Below are 20,507 nucleotides of genomic sequence, written 5' to 3'. Positions count from 1 at the left end.
CCGCGCCAACTTCAGAGCTGCAACTATTTGGTCTGTTTTTTTAAACGGCAGAAAGAAAGAGAGGATATAAAAAGCTGATAGGGAGGCCAAGGCATAATTGTAGGCCTTTTCTGAGATTAGATGTCCCTGATTGACACGCAGTAAATATAACAACAAATAAATGTCAGTGCACACTGTACTGGCTTAATCCCAGAAGAAAAACGACAATAAATCTGCCTTTTGCTGTGGTCATTTCATTAATGTAAATTGCAATGCTATGTACAATAGTTTGGCTTCTTTCCAATTGGCTCTTTGCTGAGGTTTGTGCATGACATTAGGTTTTATTATAAACTGAGGCTGTATGACCACAGAATGTAGGCAATGCCACAAGAACCAAATATCAGAGTGAAGGCATAACATAATTAAAGACCATATTCTTGGGTCATAACCACAATTTACATCTGTGTTTTCTAAGCCAACAAGAGGCTACTGCAATTCCAAAGAAACTTATGATGCACTGAAAACATAATTAGAGTCGTTTTTACTCGCAAGGAAATGTATTTTCTATCATATAAATGACATATGCTTCATGTTGTCCTTAAAGTTAACATTGTTTTTTTTAAGTGTATTACTCTGACTGTTTCTTCACCGTTAACATGTCAGTGTTGAGTGACATCCATTTGTGGATAATTGTCTGCATATGGATCTGTCAGACCATATGAGTTATATCAAACCTCTTCATTCAATATTCTGGAAAATATGCATCACCCACAGTATACACCAGCATGTTATTAAGCTAAAAGTAAAAGAGAGTTTTAATAGGCTTCAAATGTCTCCGTATAATATCTGAGACTTTTTATTCTCCTGTCAAGTGTGTTAAACATAAATGTTTATGATCCGAGTTAGTTTGTTCTCACTGTCCACTTTGGACTGCTAGAATAAAGATTCTTCTACAGGAGGAAGCTGATTCCAGGTCAGTTTAATGGCAGCACTTGAGTGCGTGGGCATGATTGATATGGAGGTGGGTGGATGCTGCTCCAGGCATTTATAGGGATGAAACTGGCATTTCTCTCCTCTCCTCTCCTCTCCTCTCCTCTCCTCTCCTCTCCTCAATCAATCGACAGATGCCACTCTTAAACATCTTTACCCTCCACTCCTCCACACATAGTTTCATTACTCCTCCCTCCTTCCCTGTCCATCCTCCTTTCTTGATGACCTCCTCGCCTCTCAGTTCCCTTGCCCTTCTCCTCTGGTCCTGGTCCTGGACCTACCCACCCTGGGTCATTTATCATGGGCCAGGAGGGGAACCCCCAGGCCTGCAGGCCTCTGTCAGCCCCTGCAATCGCCTCTTTGTGGCTCCCAGCAAACAAGTGTCGGATCAGCAAAAGTCTATTAAAGCCTGGTGGGCCTTTCTCAGCCAATTGGGTTCGGGTCACTGAGCTGCTCTCCTTGCTGCTCCGAGAGCTCTTTGTGTCGCTGCTGTTCGCTGACACAGATCCCCACAAGATTAATGATTTTTAGCAGCCATTGGGGTTTCATTCACAGGGTCCTTCTCTCTTTTTCCCTCTTTACTTCTTTTTCTCTTCTCTTCACTCTCTGTTCTTTTTGCGTCAGCATAGCTCTCCTGCTTTCCTTCTACCTCCTAATTTCTCGCTTTTCACTCACTAATTTACTCATCTCCTCCTCTCTTTTATTGCTAACCTAATCAATGTCGACTGTTTGTGTCTTTAATGTGAAATATTATTCATACAGGTGTGATTCCTTCCAGTGGAAGGCCCATAATTATCTAAGAAATGCTCTTTTAGTTGTTTGTTTCAGAGTGATGTCCTCCTGTCTGATAAATCCCAGAGATGTTCAGAAACCAGCTCAACTATCCACATTATAATATCAGCTGGCTTCCCCACAATGTGCCTCAGGAGGACCAGAGTAATTTGAAATCCTAGAGCTCCTTCTATGACTTCCATGTTGCCATGTTCTCAGTGTTGTTTCCAGTAATTACTGCAGGTTAAGTGCACGTCCCGGAGCTCAGTGGAGGCAGCTCTATCCCTCACCTGGGACATGACTCAGCACAGTTCAGGTCATCCGGCCATTTCTCTGACCACTGGACCACACCCCAACCTACTTTAAACCCACAGGACAAGCACCATTTACGAAAGGCTTGCATTCACTTCCATCACGTAATGTAATGGTAGTTTTATTTACTGGCTGAACTGTTTGCACAAAGAGAGCCTCACATGGACATGTTTACCAGAACGCTACTATACATATACTCCATTTTCAGTTCTTCTTTGTGTGAAGTTCCACTGTTAAATGACATTTTATGCACATTTAAAGATTTATTGGGTGTTGTTTTTCCTCTTATTTATCTGAGCTGCAATACGAGATCCTTTCTTGATATAATAGAAATTTTTGTAACATTGACATGACAAAATCTACAATTAATATTCAGAATTTTATACTGTACTTGCACCCCAATAAAATGAATTATTATTGTTGTTGTATTTTCCACTCCACTAAATTTATTAGTCAGATTCATCTACTACTTGCACAAGAAGCAATATAACAAACAAGCTTTTAAATGTCTTAGAAAAGCAGGGTGTACTTGGAGTCTTATCTAAATGTCCTTAAAGTTACATAGCGTGATTGTAATAAACATTGAAATGATCAATACATCACCAAATATCTGAAGACAGCCAAAAAACTATGTTTCAGAACAGTTTTTTTTAAAAAAATGTTCTTATTAATTGTCTCACAACATCTCAGATTTATCTGTAAGAACAAGCTCCTCCTCCAGCAGTGATATCAGCAACATGCAGTTTACACAGTAACACTTCATTGCTGATAATCTAATTATCTCATTAATAATAATATATCAAGCACAAATACTTAACCAGTACTTCCACTTTAATCTGTTTACTAAATTTAGCTGTTAATACGTTGACAAGTGTACTTCAGAATAATTTTTTCATTCTAGACTTTTTGGTACATTTGATTAAAGAATCCAAAAACATCTCTTCCCATGTTGCAGTGTATTTTAGCAAGAAAACACTCTGCGAGGACACAAAAGACAATTTACTCCAGAAAAATATTAACTTGAATATATGTCCTTGATTTGAAATATAAAAATCCTGGACATCTTTTATTAGTTGGAGCTGTACTTTGGAGTATATCCTTGCATAAAATCATGACCAAGGATTTGGTTGTCCTTCTATAAAAGTGCAGGTATGTTAAAAGGGATCTCAGTAAGAGCAGCATATTGATCACACTAACTGTAAAGGTGACATGTGTAAAAATATGTGCTTCAGATATTTTTAAAATCCCCTCTTTTATTAAATTCTCTGTTTCATGCTTAAAGGATTGCTATTATCTTATGATAAAGTGTGTGTTCCAGTGAGAAAAACAGTGTGTGCTTGTTATTGGAAAATATAACATTCCTCTTCTGCGAGGCTGCTTTCACCTGAAAGTCTCCCTGTGTGTTTACAGCATGTCTGTTTTAGGACTGAATGGATGAACCCTGCCTGCTGCTGTGTCCATCCACCTGCCCTGTTTCCTGTCTGATTAATGTTCTGCGCGTGCGTGTGTGTGTGTTTGTTTGTATGTGCGGCTCTGTGTAAATGGTTATAGATGGGATAACAGCACCACACTGGCAGTCGGAATCATTACTCACACAGATAGGGAGAGACCCAGGGCCGAGGAACCCCCTAACATCCTCCACCTTCCAACACAGGCAGACACGCCCCCATACGCATATCCTGGGGTTGTTCATTTCTGAGCAGTGTGCCTGTCATTTCACCGCATCCTCACCTCTTTATTAAGAGACCTAAGCTTTGGGCTACCTTTTTAAAATGGGGAGAGTTAAGGACTTTTTTTCTGATTTTGGATTTATGTCCTTCTTTTTCTTCTTTCTCTTTTCTTGTTAAATTTTTTTTCTTTTCTCCTTGATCATGGAAAGTGTTAACTAAATTTTAAGATGTGTTTGTACTTACATTTTAAGTATCTTAATATTAAAACCCAGCATGTGCCAGATGACAGGGCTGCAAAAATGATAAACTTGAGTGAATTCAGCCTGATTTTGTTCTGGTACTAAAAGTGTTGGCATTTTTAAGTGCCACTGCATAATTATGGTGAGTGTAAAGACCTACAGAAGGTAAAATCTATACATTGCACATGGCATACAATGTTGAGTCTGTTTTGAGTTGGTCACAAATGTGACAAGGACCTTTTATATTAATCTAAGCCATCTGACTCAGTTAAAAACGGTATTATTTTTTTCCCCCAGAAAACCAGAATCTTTGATCTGCTGCTGCTTCAATTGGTCTGTTTACTTTATTGAGTGACTGGTCCTGTGACACATTAAAGCACAAAAGTTCAGTCAGTGGTAAACCAACAATCCCTATTTTCCAGTGAAATATGTTCACAAAGGCAATGATATAACATACCCATACAAATAATACATCTGAGTCCAAACCATAATGTTTGTTTTTTTCTTGTTTTTATTTTTTATTTTTTGTTTTTAACTCCTAACCAAGTAGTTTTGATGTCCAACCATGACCAAATAATTGTACAACCAAAATCCAACCAGGGGTTCCAGGTGTTGTAGCACTTTGATTTGTATAGATATGTAATCAAGATAACCTGTAAAACAATGTGTTTAAATAGAGCCAATTTAACACAGAAGTGAAAAAAGCAAAAAGGAAAACAAAAACAAAACCCCCCAAAAAAGACAAAAACACACACACACTTTCCCACCCTTCTTCTGAAAGAGTAGGACTTTGTGTCATGTTAGCGGAATCGCTTCACACCATGGAAACAGTCATATTTCCCACCTGCTACTTGTAGGCGTGGTTACCCCTGTAGGCTGATGCAAGGGTGTAAATAAATAACCTATGGGGTCACTTTAATTGGAAGACTTGTTGCAGATTCAACTTTTGATTGTAGAACAGGGATGCAATTAGCTCATCTTTTAAATAGCAGAGAGAAAACAGGACATTTTGTAAAATCTCCTATTAATTGCTTCATTTTTTGATGCATTTATAACAACATAGATTTGGTTTTGCATATAATAGTGCCACAGGTAAATAAATAGTTTGTGTCCCCACATTAGACACATACAATGAGCAATTTCAGCTTTATTTTCAGAGCTGGAAACCATCAGATACTCTTTTGAAGCGGCTGCATTTATGTTTGAAGAAATTTGCTAAATACTTTAAGTTCCTTGCCTTTCTTTGGTTCCTCGTTTGATCTTTTCTTTAGTTTGAGGACATGTTTTGATTTAGATGAATATGTGAGGGCTGTTAAATCCATGGGCATATAAGATGGTTCGATGGAAACATGTTGAATGGACTCATTGGAAGCATAATGAAAGCACAGCAGCAGGTAAAAACAAATGTGTGTATATTTTAGTCATAAGTGTTTCCTGTGTGTTCATACATTTGATATCACAGGAGATGTGTTTGCAGTTCTCAGTGCTTCAAGTTGTTTGTTTATATGCATGAGTGTACTATGCAGCAGTATGTATGCATGTGTTGGAAAGGGGGTACGCAGGAAGAGAGCCTGTAAATAAATCTGTTTGGGGATTGGGGGTGTGGGGATGAAATATGGTCCCAGGGATGTGGAGCAATGTGAAAAACTCGGCAACGCCAGGGAATAACAAATCTCCCGATGTCGCCTCGCTGCAAAATAAATACACTCCCCTGTACAAGTCATCCATCTGGACTATGAGTCGCAACAAAGACGCCCCCAATACATCCCCAACACACACACACACGCCCACGTTTACACCCAACAACCACACAGCAGCCATGTTCATATACACATTTATTTATTTGTTGAATTAAATAAAAGCTACTTTTTGGATTGAAAGTTTCATTATAGTTTCTTTCTTTCTTTTTTTTTTTTAGAATGAAATGAAACCTTCTCCACACCTCTGACCCTCCATCTGTAAAATCCTGTCTCTCTTAATGGGTGGTTTGGAGAGGTAGTGATGAAGGGCAAGGAATGGAGGGGGGAGATGCAGGATTTGTGGATTGGGTGTTTTAACTAATGATCGATCATGAGGGATTAAATAATTAAATTTCAGCCTTGACAATTTAAAAGTCTCCCCACACGAAGTCGACTGAATACGAAAAGAGGGGAAGATGAAAGATTCTGCCTGCAGCAATGTATCAGAAGGATTCAACATCCAATACATTACAGGGGAGGAAGTGTGCCTTTTGTGTGTGTATGTGTGTGCAAAGGGGTTTACCTTTTTTAGATTATGTGCATGATGCATATACACAGACACTCTACTGTCTTTTCCTGACATATAGGTTATAGTGAGTGCATTCAGCTAACTATGTACATCCACCAGATTTGTCTCAACCGTCTTTATCTGGGGCTCCTCTGCCAGACACCACATACAAATGCTGCAGTACTAACAGCCCATACACAGGAGTATAATGCAGTGGATTTAAAGAAAAAAGAACCACACAACAACAGCATAAAGGGGATCACATTTGCAATAATAGGGTGTTTTGTTGTTTATTAGAATTCAGTTTTCTTATTCCAATTAAGGTCTGTTCTCTCTGCTTAATTAGGTTATGGTGATACGCTTTGTGCATGTCTGTAGGCATGTGTGTGTAAGGGTCATTCTGTCCCTCCCAGGAATAAATATTAGCCCTTTTTGTTTGCAAAAAGGTGATGTATGGTGGCCATATCTCCCAGTGATGAATGTTTTTTAGAAATTTCCTCTCCTTTATCAATTGACTAACAAACCCATGTATCAATGCCACTCTCTCCCACTCCCCATATAAATTAAATAACCAGCTCTCTTTCTCTCCCTCACACATTTTCTTTCATCTGCACCTCCCTGCTCCCAATTCCCCTTTCATTACTCCTCTTAACTTTATTCATTTTTTTACATTTTGTGTGCTTTACTTCATTTTGCACACACCCACACAGACATTAAACCTACAGCAGTCAGAGTTGATGTTGTGGGATAATAAAAATGCAGTTGTTAGATACATTTCAATCTCTGATTGTCCCATAATGTGACAGTGAAGGTGCTTTTTACAGATTACTATTTTGACTTCCAGCACTTTCTTTGATGTACACATCATCAGACGATGCCTGACATTAAGAAGGAATCATCACAAATGAAAATATGTCAACTTCTCCATGCTAATCTCTATGATGCTCTCTCAATTTGCTGTCTTTCAGATGGACAGTGTGTAAAAAAGCTACAGGCTGGAGCTCCTTTCAGTCAGGAGATGACGACAGGAGGCCGATTATGCCAAAGTGCCATATTGTAAACTACTCATTATTAGCGAACCCATCCCAGCTAACGACCATGCTGGAGATAAACAGGAGCGAAGTGGAGAGCCATCTTAATCAGCAGGGCCGTTTAAAAGTGGGGCTCTGTCATTAAGCACAGCTGTATCACACCAGGAGATGGGAGATGCTGAGCTGTAAAGCTGCAGCGTGAAGCTGCCTCACATCCCAGCCTCCGGCTATGCCGGGGTCCACTGTTCTTCTGATTGGCTGTTTAGTTCCAAAATGATCAGGAATATAGAGATAAGTGCCAAAGACATCATGCCACATTAAATTATTACCCACCATCAAAGGGCTACAGTCACAGCATCCCCGGGACACTCTTTAACTTCAGACAATGTGATGTAGGGGAGGGTGAGTTGAGTGAAATTTGTACTTAACGTAAATCCTTCTCCCTTGCTCAGTCCGTGTCCTTTCCTCTGTTTATACACAGCACTCCCTTTTCTTCCCGTCTCCCTTTCCAAAATCATCAATGGCTTCAGAAAGAAAACAAATGTGTCTGTAATCATGAAGCCAACACACCCAGGAGGCTTTGCTTGTCTTTCCAGGTCAATAAGTTTGCTGTTTAGACAAATCTATGTTGGAATCAGTCCTCTCCATGTACATGGTCACAATAATCTTCTTTGCCTAATTCTCACACTTCAAACTTCAGCTTTAAAAAAAAACCCAAAAAACTAGTAGTTTCACAGTGAAATATTTTACAGGTAAATTTAATGGCCAAATTAAGGACTGTCTTTGGACTAATTATAGTTTAAAGCATCTGCTTTTCACAGCCAAGACTATCCTCCATTCTCTGTTTAACAACGTTTTCTGATTCTTCCTCATTTCCTGAATTTACAAAAACTATTTTTTGTGTGTGTCTTTAGTCTTTAGTGAGATCCTAACGTTATTTATTTAGCTAAAGATGCTTAAAACAAAATAATTACAAACACACACACACGCACACACACAGAAAAACTCTTTTCTCTTTTTGACAGTAAACTTATCATTTGATTTCATACAACTGTGGTGCACCTCCTATCATCTCAGTCCTTTTCCTGTGTCATCCAGAGCTTCTAGCATCACTTTCATCCAATCTCTCAATAACCACACTCTCATGTCCTGCAGATGGACAGGCCTGAGTTTTCTGGACATGCTGTAGCTCCCCCCACCAAAAGCTTGAACAATTGGAGGTAAATACGTTGGAGACAGCCCATTTGTTTTGGGCCGGCGGTGATGCATGCTTTTGCAGTGAGCAGCACATTTTTACCACGCAGCCAAAAGCAGCTGTGAGTAATGGACTGCTCCGGCCTGTCCACTCATACTGCTATTTTTATTATTGTCTCCGTTATAGTTTTCATTTTTCATATCAGGGAAGAGAAAGAAAAAGACTCAGTATTCCCTTCAAGTATATTCTTTTCCTAAAAGAGGCAGAAAGTAACCCACCCCCTCCCCTCCTCCCTTCACCCAGTTCATCATCTTCCATCAACTATTCCTTGATTTTTTATAGTCAGAGTGACAGATTTTGTTGGATGCCAGGAAGAGACAGATAAGGGATTATCAACAGACAGAACAATAATTCAGGACAGACAGCTCTATAATAATTTTTCATTGTTGTATTTCTCGGGTGTGTTGTCAGGTTCAGTCTCTAAGGACTGTGGGGATTATGGGGTATTCCAAGATGGGAAACCTGGAAATTTGTGATGAAAAAGTGGAGAAACACAAAACTGACTTTAAATAATTTTATAGTAAGAAAATGTACTAAATGTAGAGTCTGTAACCACAGAGCTGATGAAGCTTGACTCCAACTTTGAAGATGATTCACTAAGTAGCTAAAATTATCTGCTGCCTCTGGCCCCAGGGAGAAGACTCGTATTTTGCATTGAGGCAGTTGTATGGCCAACCTATAATGGGGGCCTCTTAATTCTACTGACAGCTTTACAGGACCTGAGTTATGGAGCCACTGCCATCCTGCTTGTTAGGCCCTCACCAGGCTTTGCAGAGGGTTACACTAATACACCTCCATCCCCTTCCCTGCCCTTTGCCCCTATATGCACACACAGGAGCAAAATAAGTAAATAAATAAATAAAAATTACAGACACATTTATAAGTACAAGCAAATCCTCACAGAGCTGCTGGCCCACACAGTTTTCGCACAGACATTTCTTGTGTAATAGGAGTTATTAGTTCAAGTTGTTCAGCTGATGCATCTAATTTATTTCCTTGCTTCTGGCCATCATTTTCTTTTCATTTTTCCACCTATATTTTTTCCCTTTATTCTTCCTCACATCGTGGCCACCAGGCTAACACTCTGTCCTCTTGTTTCCCTGTGCCTCCCCATCTCCCCTACTGACAGTAGTGTAGCAGGGTCCTGCTTGGTGATCCATCTCTGTCAACCTGCTAAAATGATAATGCCAATTAAGGCAAAGGAGTAATTGCCCTCCACTGCCTCAGATCCCCTGCAGACTTCGACAGGAGCCGCGGTTCCAAATATGAATGAGACCTCAGGCCTCCAGAGGCCCTTGCCTTTGTGAGAATGAGGACAGTTGGAGAGGTGGGGTGGGTGGAAGGTGGCGATGGGTTGGAGGGCAGGGCTGGGGGAGGAGGGCTGATTTGTAACTTTTAACCTCCACTGATCACCAATGGCCTTGACAAGAAAGGAGTGGAGGGGAGAGGAAGAGATATTGCACACAAACACACAGGCAAAGATGCCAGTAATTGTTGCACATGGATGAACACACACACACTCGTTCAAGGTCGCTGTCACAGGACTTATGGCTCTTGCCACAGTATACAGACTCAGTGTGAGGAGCCTAATAGGAAGTGAAAGGGCTATATGGCAGTGGACTGTAACACCACTGATCAGAGGTGACATAGTTGCACTCGCAGGTCAGCCAGGCAGCCATTATTACCACCGTCCCAATCACAAATTCTGGGTTATTGTCTTCTGATAACGTGCACAGCACATGGTTTAGATCTCAACATCTAAACAGCACTTTGTGTGGTTTTTGTGTCCCTTTTCTTTTAGTAGAAGAGAAAGCGGCTCCAAATTAGTGTAACAGCCTCATTTGAGCTTTTAGCATGTGTTTTGGTGTATCTAGTTGGGTTTCCAAATCACATATGACCCACCAAAGAGTAAAATGATGTGACTCACCAGGAGTTTCCAGCTTGGGCTCGCAAACAAAAAATTGATGTGACTGAGAGGCATTTTCACAGATACGATACAATATCCCAGATATTTCAAGAGATAAAAGTTATTCCTCAACAGTTTCTTCTTTTGGCTATCAACTACAGTTACTTTATTTAATTGTTCATTTTTTTTTCTTCTCATGTTTTGTTTCTACATAAAACAACTACTTCCTCTGCTGAATTACAGACACTAGTAATGCAGCCTATACTTCCAAACTCTGATGACAGGACACAAATGATTTTATTTTTTGGAGGGTGGGGGTGGGGAGTTAAGCTGGGCCTTTCTGTGTAGAGTTTGTATGTTTTCCATGTGTGTGCATGGGCTCTCTTCAGGTACTTTGGCTCCCTCCCACAGTCCAAAGACATGCATCTTAAGTTAATTTATGACTCTAAATCAGGGGTGCCCAAAGTCGGTTCTTGAGGGTCGATGTCCTGCAGATTTTCCAATGTTTCCTGCTTCAACACACCTGACCCAAATGAAATAGATCCAACAGCCTATTAGGTTTTGCATAATGACTCATCAATTTGAATCAGGTGGTTTTGGAGCAGGGACACATCAAAAACCTGTAGGATTGTGGCCCTTGAGGACCGGAGCTGGGCACTCCTGCTCTAAATTCTTCCCAAGAGTGAACGTGAGTGGTACTATGTCTCTCTGTGTTGGCCTAGCAATTGTTTGGCGACCTGTCCGGGTTGTACCATGCCCCTTGCCAGTAGCTGCTGCAATAGTCTCCAGCCCTCCTGAGATCCTGCACTGGAATAAGCGGGTTAGCAAATGGATAGATGGATGAACTTTATATGAATCAATGGAAATCCATGTTTAATTTTTTATCATACTCACATCTGTTCTGTTACACTGCCACTAATAGTTTATTACATCTATGATAAAAAATGAGATTACTATCTGAAGATTACATCTGACAAATAATCCATCCTAATTTCCTTTTTTTCCCCCCAGTTCTGTCTAATTTAGACCATTTTACGAGACTGACTTGAAAAATGATGCCCTGTCTTTAAAGCTCATTCCCTCAGATATCAAAACACTTACAATCAGAAAGTATTTGTGTTTGACTAATTGTCTTGAATTTTTTTCATTAATCACCTAATCAGCTAAGAGCCTAATTCAGTGCCACACTGCTAATGATCAAGGGTAAAAGCCTGTCAAAGTTGACACCCATCATAATCACTTAACAAGCGCAGCTTTAACTTCACCACCAACCAGGCGTCTACGACAACCCATGCATCACAGTGTGCTTATGGCAGGTCTTGTGGCGAGCATATGTGTTTGAGTATATTATTATTGCTCAGCTCTAATGGTGTGTGGGTGGAAGGCTGGAAGGGGGAAGAAGTGTGTAGGTTGGTGTTAACACAAACGCCTTCACCCGTCATGACTTGGTGACCTGCAGCATAGACCAATGGGAGAGTGCAACAGTGGGGATCATGACACAAGGCCATGGGATGGAAATCACACTGTTGATCTGTAAAACATAGTCTTTTAAACAAATGGGGCCTCCCGGGTGTGTAAAGGCTCTCTGTGATCCATGAGCACCTTTAGGACATTTGAGAAACACTTGTGCAATGCATGACAGGCTGCTGCAGGAACACCAAAAGACCTGATAAGCTCTACCACAGAGACCCAGTGAGCTCCATCATAAGAGTAATGAGCTCCAGAGCCTCAATGTGACAATAATCTCCGGTAACTTCATCAACACAATTCATGCCAGCAGGCCACCAAATGCTTTCAGTATGTTCTGCATCAAAAATGTCCTTTTAGCTAATATCAGTCATTGTAACAATAAAGCACAGAGGCTCACACAGATCGTGTAGGGCTACTCTACCTTAGCTCAATGCTCTGAGCTGGATGCTAACATTGACTTATTACAAGAGAGTGTGCCGCCAAATCTATAATTACACTCCTTTTGTTGCCCCTGTTGTTGTTGAAAATGTAATTATGAAAGATGAAACACAGCCTTCAATGAGATGGCTGTAAAATAGCATAATTAATATGGGCTTTTGCAAGAACAATTCCCGCTTTACGGGAGCCCCACGTTGGCTGTGAAATTAATTAAGTGTGCCAGGATTTATGGCCTGCGCTTGGAAATGAAGAGAATTAATCGCAGGCCGAAGATGGATGGTAGCTGGAAAATGATGATGCCCAGGACCATGTGGGGGGAAGCATCTAACTGCTTTAGGGGGGCACTCCTGGAAAGGAATAGAAGGTTTTGACACAATTATACACCCACAGCCAACAGCTGGACCAGCAGTGGGTTGGAGTGGTTTTTGGGCCAGCTTGGAATTATAATTTTTAAAAATTTTTCATTTATTGTCATACCTTCAACCCACCTGCACCATTTCCCTGCTGCACACCACACAAGACCACAAGGTGGTGTTGGCTTTGGTAAAGTGGAGATTTCTTGGAGAGCAGAGCACTGTTATGTTGGTGGTGTTGCCTTGTGTCACATATGACAAATGTCTTGATCACTACATCCTCCTCTATCTACTTTTCATTCAAGCAGATAAACAATAACCGTGTAATTGGACACAATTTGTGACAATTATAGTATAAAGACAATTATTACTACAACCAATTCAGAGCTAACAGTAGACATTATTGAGTATTCATATTGCTACTTTATTGATATGTTGAGTTATCTACATGAGATCCCTCTCCGGTCTTCACTTCCGCATTATGTGAGATTTTGTAATTTAATTTGAGAATTATGATGTTGGTGTCTTCTAGGATGTAGTGGTGATCAACATTGTCAGACTTTCAAGTAAATAAGAGAAATAAAAATTGTAGCTAATAAATATAGGTATTTAAAACATTTAGTCTACTAGTAAACACCTAAAAGTTGACAACATTTTTACATTCAAGACAACATCAAGTGGATTGATGGCACAAAAAAATCTCATAAATCGGACTTGCTCCACCTCTGGCTCAGCTGTTTACCAATTTACACATTGTCAACTATGACCTCCTACAATGTCCTGAGTCCCAAAACAAGTCCTACAACACAACCTCCTAACCCTCCTACAGCATCTCTGCTCACTGTGTGTCTGTGTGCTGTAATAATGGAAGGCTAATTACCCACCTCCCCTGTCCCTGGACAGCGCCACGATGTCTGGGTTAGGACTCTGTGTGGGATGGTTCATGGTGGTAATTAGCTTGATACACACACATACGCACACTCACAGACAAGATAAATGAAGGCTGGGTGGGTGTCTGTTGTTGGACACTTGATTGGGTAGGTACTCCGGGAGTGTCGGGGGCCTCCAGAGCATGTCCGCTCTGATAATTATGTGCACCATTCGTGTGTGTAAGAGTATTTGTGTGTGCTTCTCTGCTGAGAAGAAACTTTCAGCCCCAAATTGCTGTCTCTTTTCTCATTGTCAGAGTGATTATGAAATATTGTTTAATTTACGGGGTGGTAGAGCCTTTCGTGATTTTGATGAATCGGACCTTTTATTTCTTCATTCCCTTTATTGTCTAGTGGTTTGGTGTCGTGTGTTTGTGCACTCGAGTGTGTTGAGTGCTCTGGTGGTACCCATGTGAATAAAAATACAACATACAGTGTTAAAACACACAAATAGAAAAGTACATAGAAGCTTAGAGGTGCTTAAATATATAGGCTATTTTTTTTCTTTTTTAAATTCAAGTTTATTTAATGGACAAACTTATAAAGTTGAGTTAACTTAATTAAAAGTCCAGAGATCCTCCTTGTTTTTTTTAATTTGAAGGAAACTTTCATGAAGGAAACCAGCTCTTGGGAGTCTTTGGAGTAGTGTTTCTACTTATACAGCAACAAAATATTTCTAAGATATAAAAGACAGTTTGACATTTGGTTATTGCAATATAAGGAACCAGAAGTGACATGCAAGGGATGTATCTGACTAAGAACCCAAGGACACTATGAACATCCTTTGAACCTGTTTACTGTCACTCAAGGATGCCTTTACTTATGTATCTTTTGTCCACAGTGCTTTTCAAATGGGTCACTTACATGAACATTCTCCTCCTTAAACAGATATAATGAACCAGCCCAGTTGCAGAAACCCCACATATGAATAATTTTAACATTTAGGAGCCGAAAGTGTCCAGTCCCACTTCCACCTTGTCACATAGTGACTCTCTTCAGGGATTTGAAAGGCACGATGCTGCACACTTGTATATATTTGACATGAGGTTTGCTGAGATTTGACTTTTTTATGATTAATATACTTATGAGTTACAGCTTCTATGACAATTTTTGTTATTCTAGTGAATTGGCTGAAAGAAAGTAATTGGAAACTGAAGACTGAAACCTGTTTTAATTCCATTCTGTAGAATTGTTTATTTCTGTTGTAAAATTGCTGTCAATGGGGAAATGTCTTGTCTCTTGGCACCACCCCTAATGGTAATTTACAGAACTACAGTTTATTGCACTTAGGACTCAGTTTTGGCCCTAAAGGTTCAAAATAGCTCCAAGCAACAGCCACAGCAGTAGTTTTTTTTTTTTTGTTAAATGATAAATTAATTAGCCTTAAAAAAGGTAAACAGATATACCAAAAATTTTCAGTGTGACTAGTTGTTCAGCCTGCATAATATTTGCTATCGTTAGTCTTCAGCTGTATTCCAGTCATCTCTCATTTTCAAGGCAGCAAGACATGATATGTTTTCATGTTTAATCTCACATCATATCTCTCTTCCTACATAGATCTTAACATGTATGCATTTTGAGTTAATGAGGAAGTCATGTAGGACAGGCAGAACAGAAATAGCATACACTAGTTTTTAGAAACTGTGTAGTACTGAATGTGTGTGGGAGAGAGGGAGGTGCAGGCCACTCTAATTGATTATACTGCTATCGACAAGGACCCAGAAAAACAGGCACTCACTTTCCCCTTGATTGAATTAAACACCTTTTATGGGGCAAATCGATGGGATGGAGATGATGGGGGGTGCTGGGGTGGGTAAAAGGGAGGGCAGACTGGAGTGTTATGATATGTGGAGGTAAGATCTGCCTTTATTTTCTCTGTCTTACACACTCACTGGCTTACACATACACAGACTTACACAGAGCTTCTCAGGTGAGAGGTCTGATGCCATGTTGTAATTCAGGCAAATCAATGCTTTTAAAGCATTTAGCTATGCCTGGTGATGAAGTACAGTCAGAATAGGCCCCCGCCAAGCAATATATGCCCCAGACCCAAATCAATCATAATAACAGGCTGGGACAGTGCAATGAATAGACAGAAGGAAGACTGGTTCCCACTCATTCATTCACTCCTTTTATGGTTTGATCAAAGATGAATAGTAAAAAAAAAAAAAAAAAAAAAAAAAGAGGATTGCATATCAAGCAGTCCCTGAAAAGCAATATGGAGGCACATCTTCACTGTATTTATACAGTATGCACTTGGTATGGTCATAAACTTTCTTCACAGCAAACGAAAGTACAAAATAATCTTCATATTCTTGTTGCTTCTTATAAATTTACAGTTCTGTGAAACTTGCATAATACTCATATGTTACTGTCGTCTCCATCTTGAGCTAATTGGGCTTAATTTGTTGGCAGGATAAACTCTGTCATCAGCATGTTGTCAGTTAAGAGAACAAGTTATTGTTATTTTTATTTTAAAAAACTAAAAAAGAGAATAATTATTGTAGGAAGAAAGGCTGAAGAGAAAATGAAGGTGCAGATTAATTTTCACCAACATAATAATATTATTATGGTCTGTTTTGTAAAGACAGTGTTACCTTAGCATCTTCTTTCACATTCTTTGCAAAAATATAGAGAAAGTATTTGTATTTTTCTTAATATTTTTCTTCTTGTTGGATTATATTTCATATGGACAACTTTTTTCTCCCCGTATTCAACTCCCACATTTTCTTTTCTTTTTTTTTTTTTCTTTTTTGAGTTCAGACAGGAATCTAATGTAACTTCTTGTACTGGCCTAAAAATCTGATGGATTAAATCTAGAAACAAACCAAACCATAGTTTCAAAACTGAAAAGTCTGACAAAAAGGGTACTAAGTTAAACGACTTCAATTCTGATTCAAGCTTGACTTTTTGGCTTTATGGGGAAAATTGTACCTTTTACACATTTGTAAGTAAATGGATCCACATGTGATGGATGTGGATTAACACATCCATTACATGTGGATTATTGCAATGTAATGTATATATGTAATGTATTACATGTGTTAATAACATATTAACACATCTCTAACCCCCTAACCCCACTGCCCTTCTCTGCAACACATCTACCCTGCTCATGCCAAACCTCTAGAACAGGGATCAACTACTCTGGACCTCTTGCCAGTGTCCTGCAGGTTTAACATGTTTCCCTGCTGCATCACATCGGACTCAAATTACACATGTCTTGGTTGGGTCATTAAGAGGCATGTGCAGAACTTGACAACAAGCTGTTGGACAACCACTTTATTTGAGCCAGATGTGTTTCAGCAATGAAGAGTCTAAAACCTGCAGGACAATGGCCCAAGAGTTCTGGAGTTGTTGATCACTTATATAGAATATTACTTTCAGATCATTCTCAGTTTGACTTAAAGACAAAGTATGAAACACTTTTTTTTTTAAAACAATTGACTTAGCTTGAAGTGGTTCATGCAGTGACAGGTGCAGGTTTTGGTTTAAGAAGGGGTAAACAAAAAGCATGGCCATTCAGGATCTTCTGGTTCGTTATGAACCAACCAGATCCCTGAGCTCATCAGGGTCAGGTCTACTTTCTGTTACCAGAGTTAGAACTAAACATGGGGAGGCTGCATTCAGCTTTTATGCTCCTCACATGTGGAACAAACTCCCAGGCAAACTTGCCTTGCCAACAGTCATTTCATATGTATATAGATATATATAGAGAGAGAGTAATCACAACACTTGACTTCTTTAGTTAAAAAAAAACAACAAAAAAAAATGAGTTGCTGCACTACTCAAATGAATTGGGCATTTTTAATAATGTGTTCCACTCACTGCCAGAGACATCAAGAATTACTGGAGGAGAAGAGGAGACGCACAAAGAAGAAGAAAACGTGTCAATGTATTCATTAATGCAGGAAACTTCTGTTTCTACCACATACCAGGATAAAATGAAACTGCATCAGATCTTTGGTCTTACTGAGCTCCTCCATTTTCTCCCATCCAGAGCTTCTTATCATCCCATGCACACTTATGTTTTGATAGTGTTTATCCACAACGATGTGAGCTGGACCCACAATGCACTTTTCTTTGTAGTCTGCTTCCAGGTTCACACCTGTATTTGTAGGCAAACTGAGTCTGCTTCTCTGATCAGAATCAGAGTTTGCTTGCCCATTCACAATCCCCCAAAGGAAGCAGAATTTCCAAGCAAAAGGACTAGGATTTGAATCAAAAAGGCTGGTGTGAATGTGGCCTTAATCAGTGTAGCAGAGTAATAAACTGGTGCTGAGTCTGCATCACCTGAGGTTGTTTATCAAACTTCCTTCATCTCCCTCTGGAAACATGTGCAGCTTATGTGCAGGTGTATCCCCTGTAAGACCTCTAAAAACCCTTTGATGTGTAAAATTGGTGGAGTTCCCCTTTAACTTTCTTCTATAAAAAAATATAAAAAAGACACACACACAAAAAGAATATAGAGATTTGACTGATATCAGACATGGTCTATGATAACAGATCCAACCAAAGTGACATCATCGCCACAAAACTGGCATAATCAATATAAACCAGGAGGCTGGTCATTTGAAAACTCAGCTGCACTATAATTAGAGAAACCCTGACCCACTGCTTCTGGATTTTGATAGACAGAAAGAGAATATAATGATGTCATGTTACCACAATAAGCAAACCACCACATTGACTCCGTAGTCTAACTAGTCCAATCAACACTCCTATCAACATGGACCAAAACAATTAAAGTGTCTAATGAGTGTCTTGTATAACACTAACGTGGCCATTAAAGAGCGTTTAAAGAGAGCACTGGGGTATCAGGTGGAGGGCTGCGGGTTAGGGTGTCACAGCTTATTAGTATTCAAAAAGTGTTTGGTTTCCATTAAAGCAGCATTCACAAGTGCCTCGGTTGTCCATGGATCCAGTGCCAGTGATCTGATGATTCACGTACCCAAGACTTTATAAACAGCTTTCACACCGATGAGAACAATCTAACCTCATAAAGAACACCTCAGCTTTCATTTGCAAATACAGATATATGCAGAAAAAGAATGAGTAAATGAAGTGCATGCGGGATGTGTTTGAGAAAACAGTGACTTGACAGTATTACACAGGCACTCAGTTTAATACCCAGCCATAATATTGTTGAGGGAACAGGCCCAAGGCGCTACTCTCTTTTATTAGTCATTCAGTTGGATTATGGACACATTGCTTCCATTACCTCAGAGAGAGGAGCAGGAGTTCTGTCCCCCTGGGGATGGCCAAATAACTCACACACACACAAACATTAACATACACTCTATAGCTTAAATAGATTTAAGCTTCAGTGTGCTGGTGGATTCCCAAACACACTTCATCATTAACATGAACACAAGCCTCTACCTCTTTTACCAGCTAAATAACACAATTGATACTGTATGAAACAAAACTGCAACTTAATAGATTTGTGATAAGAACTGATGAAGGAGATCAGAATACAAACAGTATTGTGCAAGTTTGTCAAACGTTTAACCTGTGACCAATTGCAGAAATGTAGTGAAAGTATAGAAGCAAGTCAGCTGTGCTCACAATAAATCGGCACATGCATTAAGTCTTCCAGCCAGCAACACACATGTACACAACGGTGTCAACAGTGATGCAATGAGGCTGATGGATGGCAGCAGAGAAAACAAAAAGATGGACGGAGGAATTTGATTTGTTTTGATGCAGTCGAGGTGGAGCAACCTCCCATCGATGCATCCTGGCTTTAGCTGTGAATGATGATCAAAGTAAATCAATTACTGATAGTTAAAATTCTTTAATTTACATTAGTCATTTTTCTTCCTCTATGGTGGATTATGTGAGAATGTGCCTCAGCTTTAAACTTCCCCCCCATGTTTCCACACTAGCTGCTTGACTTTGGTATGACATTGTAGAGAAGACATGGTAATGTGCTCAGAGGACAGAGATGCTCAATATATCATGTTATTTTTTTACCTTCAGATTATATAAATGCACCTCTGCTGACCTTTAGCTCTATATGTTTTGCAGAGTCAGAGTGGGAGGTTTAACTACAAGATTATGAAAGTGAAACTGACCCCTGCTGACACTGTGAAGAGGAAGAGTAAAGAAAAAGATTTTGCTTGAAAGATTTTTTTTCTGCTTATTTAAAATTGTGTTTCCTTTCATGTCACTGCTATATAATACCCATTGAGTGTGTATCCTTTGAAAAATAATGCTGTGTATGTTATGACGAATAACTGTGTACACTGTAAAAAGATTATTTCCATTGGTTCTATAATTCTACTGATTTCAGTTTAATTGAATAAATAAAGTAATCACTTACCAAAGAATTAAATGGGATTCATATGAAAAAGTGCTTTAGATCAAGTACAGTCCACATACTCTTTTTAGAATGTAAATAAAGATTTATAATCCAGGGACGCGTACATTATGTACATCCAAAATTCAAGCACATCCCTAAAGGTGGCTCAGTGACATCATGAACTGAAAATCATGCTCAAACATTGGTCATTTAGTAAGTCAAGATGCATGAACATAAAAACATGAGCAGGGGAAAGTAGCTGCCTGTTGACATCAGTTCAGAGAATTAATGTGACCCAACAAATCTTGTTGTTTTATTTCATCCGGTGGCTCCATTATGTGCTTTTAGTCATTAAGGCTAATACTTAATGATGGACCCAGTTAAAGTGCACCTTCAGTCCATCACTTATGACGGACTGCTCCCCATATAAAGCACACACATGCACAAAGACTTGTATGTGCACACATATTAATTTTAACTCCCTTAAACACACAAACACACAGCACTGCACTCACTCTCCTAAACCCCAACATGGGCATAAATTTTTCCAGCTGTGACTTAAAAGACAAATAGCCAATAAAAGTGCCAGCAGTGTTCACATGTATGTTTCTGG

The sequence above is a fragment of the Melanotaenia boesemani genome, chromosome 13, assembly GCF_017639745.1.
Source record: "Melanotaenia boesemani isolate fMelBoe1 chromosome 13, fMelBoe1.pri, whole genome shotgun sequence".
Lineage (NCBI taxonomy): Eukaryota > Metazoa > Chordata > Actinopteri > Atheriniformes > Melanotaeniidae > Melanotaenia > Melanotaenia boesemani.
Note: the sequence above shows the minus strand (reverse complement) of the source record.